Source organism: Staurois parvus, unplaced genomic scaffold (genome assembly GCF_062004578.1).
Source record: "Staurois parvus isolate SC_StPar_1 unplaced genomic scaffold, SC_StPar_1.0 ptg000151l, whole genome shotgun sequence".
Lineage (NCBI taxonomy): Eukaryota > Metazoa > Chordata > Amphibia > Anura > Ranidae > Staurois > Staurois parvus.
The window spans coordinates 9,368,026-9,373,481 of NW_028317947.1; the positions used below are offsets into that span (position 1 = coordinate 9,368,026).

General features: G+C 45.9%; 1 pseudogene; it reads left to right on the forward strand.

Annotated features, from left to right (window-relative positions):
• Window positions 1–473: 473 nt before the first annotated feature.
• Window positions 474–1,947, forward strand: LOC149464420 (uncharacterized; annotated as a pseudogene).
• Window positions 1,948–5,456: the final 3,509 nt, after the last annotated feature.

Genomic DNA, 5,456 nt, shown 5'->3' on the forward strand with positions numbered 1-5,456 from the left:
TTTTTTTTGCTGGACATGTTTAATAGCAAAAAGTCAAAAATATTGTTTTCTTTCTCAAAATTGTCGGTCTTTTTTTTTTTATAGCGTAAAAAATAAAAGAGGCACAGGCGATCAAATACCACCGAAAGAAAGCTCAATTCGTGGGAAAAAAAGGATGTGAATTTAATTTGGGTGCAGCGTTGCATGACAGCAAAATCGTCCATTAATATAACACAGCAAAACATGGCCTGGTCAGGAAGGGGAGTAAATCCTCAGGAGGGAAAGTGGTTAAATTAAGAAAATTAAAAAAACAGCAAAAAAATATGACACAAATAATTTCCTTGCAATCTTTCCATTATGCTTTCTATCTTTTCTGCTTCGATAGTCTAAATCTTGCTAAACAATCCAACTGTTGTTGTACATTTGAAGAGCAATAAAGTTTTCTGGGGATTTTTTTCCCCAAAGTAATCATGTGACACCTCTTCAAGTGGTCATGTGACCAAACAGACTCCAGCGTGGAAAGTACAGCATTGCACATGCAGAGCAGGAGGAAGAGACTATTTCCCTTCCAGAAAACTGATACGTCCTTTCTCTGTGGGATACGTAGAAGTGGTGCTGCTATGTACTGGGTGTGGGATATCTGAAGACTCGTTGTCCCAGCAGAAGACATGGGCAGCCTGGTGAGCAGGATTCAGGGCTTCTGTGGAAGGAGGACTATAACCCAAGCATTTGTTTTGATGGTTGGACTGGATGGAGGAGGGAAGACTACGATCCTCTACAGACTGAAGTTGAATAAAGTGGTGGAAATAATACCAACGATTGGATACAATGCGGAGACTTTGGACATTGTAGAGGACATGTCACTCTTGGTATGGGATGTTGGCCTGGGAGCGAAGGGTTGGCCTTTGTTGAGACACCATTTCATCGGTAGTAAAGGCTTTGTGTTTGTGGTGGACAGTACGGACACTGAGAGATTCCAGGATGCCAAGGAAAACCTGTACATGGTAGCAGACTTTAACATTGACCACATACCATTCATTGTACTGGCCAACAAGCAGGATCTGGAGCGGGCCTGCTCCCCTTCCGAAGTGGCACACCATCTTGGTCTGGAGAGGTTTCGATATGATAAGTGGGCCGTGTTTGGCTGCTGTGGGCTTACCGGAGAAGGGGTTAAAGAGGCTCTGGAGAAACTGTGCACAATGATAAAAGAACATGGACCTCCGTAAGGAGAAGATTTGTTATGGGATGAACAATGGCAGGAATGCAACGGTGAATTGACGGCAGGCCTTTCAGTCCAACTTGAAACTGGCCGAAATGGTCATTATGTAATCTATTGTCTGCTGCGGCGAGTGTTGTTCTTTCGTGTTCGGACAGACAGCAGCCCTTAACACCCCTCTGAAAAGTGATCTGTGTTGAATCACTTTTTCAGAGGGCAGCTGAAAGGGCCAATTTGTTACCTCTTGCGTTAACCCCGAAAAGGCTGCACCTCTGTGCCGAAACTGTATGCATTACACGCAGTTGTAGAGCAGATGCCATATGGCCCCCATTCACTTCAACTTGGTTTAATTTTCACCGTAACATGGGCACAGCTCTGAGCAGCTGCATGTTCATTTATAGGTAGGCAGGAAGGAAAACAGCAGCTCAACAGCTTGCTTTTACTAACCCCCATCCCACCCCTTCACGGCCACCCAGGTACTGTTTTCTGTATTTGTGAGTAATCTGTGGACAGCCAATCCACAGCCGCACATTTGCAAGGGTAGTGTAAACGTGTTGCTGAAGATCAGGGAATGGAAGGATGACACAATCCGCCGCCTCGCACTGCCAGAAGAACTTAATGAAATGTCACTTTGTGAAAGAAAACTGTGTGATGAGCCAGGATTGGCGCTTCGGAACCTCTGCCATCCTACAGCACATCAGCATGCTAGCACCACTCTGCCTTACTGAAAGTAAATAGTTTTCTTCCTTTCATGTAGTCTGTATAATTTTTGCTGCTTTATTGTATATCTATAGACGTCTGTACACTGTGCAATCTGATTGCTCAATCTCATTTAGAGCTACCATCCACCATAGCGCAAGGACCTGCCTGATTTGATACTCCTATTCAGGGGCGGACTGACCATTTGGAAACTCGGGCTCTGCCGAGGGCCCGGGGTCATTAAGGGGCCCCATGAGATGCCCCTGGTACCTTTTTCATAGGCTTTTTAAAGTTTGGGCAAGGACACACGGGCCCCATGATCCCCTATTGCCCGGGGGCCCCATGAGTTGTCAGTCTGCTCCTGCTCCTATTACAGAATTTTGGTAACTTTAAAGGAGATTATTATTATACAGTATTTAGCGTCAAAAGGTTTGCTCAGCGCTGTACATTATAGTGGGGGACAGTACATGAGACTATACAGTAACAAAACAATATACGAGGGTTTCGAGGGCCCTGCTCTTTCGAGCTTACAATCTAGGAGGGAGGAGATAGTGGTACGGGAGGAAGTGGCTGTGGGGGATAGAGTGGAGGAGATCGGCTGTTAGGTGATTGTGGGGTAGGTTTCCCTGAAGAGATGGTTTTTCAGGGTGCGCCTAAAGGTGAGGAGGGTAGGTGACAGTCTGATGGATTGGGGTAGTGAGTTCCAGAGGATGGGGGAAGTCCTGGAGAAGTCCTGCAGTCGGGCGTGGGAGGAGGAGACCAGGGAGCTAGAAAGTAGGAGGTCTTGTAGGAGATTGTATAGTGTGTGTGGTAAGTTTAAAGCCACTTTTTTATATAGAGTATGGAATGATTAAACCTGTTCCTGGTTTTTTTTTCTGCCTATTTCCTGTTGATATTTCCATAACTCCCAACTGTCCCTGTTTTGGAACAGAGTTCCACTGACCCTCTTTTCTCTTCTTTTGTCATTTTGATCTGATTTATGTACCTATGTAAAAAATGCATTGCCGGTAATGGAGTGAGACTTTGAACTCTCAAGTCGCACTGGTTTGAGCCACGGCTCACAGTGAAATACCTTTGATCCAATTTCTCATCTGTTGCCTTTTGTAAATTTCAAAAGTCAGTACAAAGGAATAGTAGCAGTAAATTAAGCACTTGTGAGTTTAACCAACCGTTTTTTTTCTTGTCTTTTAATTATCCATCTGTAGTACCCTTCTAGTGTAGAGTAAGCTGCTAGGCAAATTTAGTTTAGCACCACTGTAATTAGAGGAGCAGGGGTTAATTACTTAGGGCTTCTCAGTTTTTCAGACTGCTGCCCTGTTGCTCTCCCATCTTCTAGAGGATTCTAGAAACAGTGGGAGGAAGGACAGGTATGCAGCCTGAATATTTATGGGATTCCAGCAAATAATGAGAAGGTGTGCCCAGCAGGCGGTGAGGGAGCCCATAAGTCAGGGGTGTCAAACTGGTGGCCCTCCAGCTGTTGCGAAACTACAAGTCTGATCATGCCTCTACCTTTGGAAATCATGCTTATAACTGTCAATCTTGCAATGCCTCATGGAACCTGTAGTTTGGTAACAGGTGGAGGGCCACTAGTTTGACACCTGTGCCATAAGTAGTCTGAGGCCTGAGCAGCAGGAGCAGTGTTCCTGGGTCCAGTTCTGCCGGAGGGAGCCTCTGCTGAGGGGCAGAAGTCTGGGAGGAAGCCAGCCTGAAGCCACGGAGGTCCCAGCTAAGTTTAGCTGGGGGGGCTATTTACAAGTCCAGTCCCAGTATCCAGTCCGGGAGGAAGAAAGACTGAAGACACCAAGGTTCCAGCTATGCTTAGCTGGGGGGCCTGTTTACAAGTCCAGTCTCAGGATCCAGTTGAGTCCGGTTGGGTGAGGAGAAAGTTCACATGAGAGAGTTGGTAGGAAATTGTGGGAGAGAGCTCAAGCTGTCCGATGGCGGTGTGAGTCTTCTTCTCCAGCACTAGGAAGAACTTGGTGGATATCGGATGGAGGCAACCGATGATCCTGTGGCTAAATGAGTACAAGTGCTGCAAAGTTCTGGAAGGAGTACAGGTCATAGTTAGCCTAGAGATCCAGTGGGGCATTTCTGTTGTTCAAATGCAGCCATACATGTATGCCAGCAGCTTGAACAGTGCAGCCAGAAGTGGAAGAGTCCTCAAGTTGTACAGTTTCACAGTTCTGGGATATCCCATGCTCCCGATCTCAAAATTAATTGTTCCCCAATAAAAACCCTAAAAAGAAACCCCTAGACCAGTGGTCTTCAAACTGCGGCCCAGGGGCCAGATGCAACCCTTTGCTTGCCTTTATCTGGCCCTCAAGGCATTACTCTTCCCACTGCAAGCAACAGTGTGGCATAGTTTCTCCCACTGACATGGTGCACTATTCCTCTTAATGTCACCAATGATGGGGCACTATTCTTCCTATTGAAGCCAACAATGGGGCACTATTCCTTTTATTGATAGCAACGATGGGGCACTATTTCCCCCGTTGATACCAACGGTGGGGCACTATTTCCCCCGTTGATACCAACGGTGGGGCACTATTTCCCCCGTTGATACCAACGGTGGGGCACTATTTCCCCCGTTGATACCAACAATGGGGCACCATTTCCCCCGTTGATACGATGGGGCATTTTCTTCTCCCACTGGCCACAGTCCTGCCCCCCTAAAGTTTGAAGGACAGTAAGTTAGAAAGTTTGGAGACCCCTGCCTTAGACTGATCCTTTGGACATTGGAAGAATGTGGTGTACCTTGCTGTGTGTGCTTTGATGAGGGTCCAAAATTTCCAGCGGCTCTTTAGGGGGTGCAATACACATGTACATCTGGCGGGGGCTTGGCAGGGTTGTGTCCTTTGATGAAAGTTGGAAGTTATGTATTTCCCTTTGTTTCCTGTCCCAGAGATACAACAGTTCAAATCGCTGAAAAATGTCACTGTGTGAGAAGGTAAGCATGCTACTGCGGCTAGGAGTGCCCTAAAGAGGAGGCTGCAGAGGTGCAGTCACACAGATAGGGGCAGCGTGGTGGAGAGAGGAGTATGGTAAGCATTACACCTTTTTCTTCAACCTCTAGTCTTACCGAGCATGACTCTGCTTTCTCTCTCAAACACACAACTCTAAACATAACAGCCCTTTTTCTAGAATCTCAGCAGGGTGTCTCTTTTTAGTAGTAACCAATGGTCTCCTTTTGGGAAGGGAGGTGTAGGTGGAGCCAGAAGTTATGACTAGAAGCTCTCATAGCTTCTATTATGATCCATAACTTGTCCTAGGTACACGTAACCTTCCACCCGTGGGTAGATTAATATGCAGACGCATCTGTGGAACGGTTAGATATGAAATATAAAATATACACTTGAATGGTGCAAGAGATATACTTTTCTGCTTTTCTATGTATGCCAGCTAAGGAGTGTGACATATCAAACGGTTTGTCTTATCGTGACCAATCTGAAGATATGCCTGGTTTTTATGTAAGTCTTTCATATTCCAAGATATGAGACATAGGGTGAAAATGGATTTTGAATGTGGTATCTAGTTTATTACTCCTCCTGGAATGTTTTTGAAA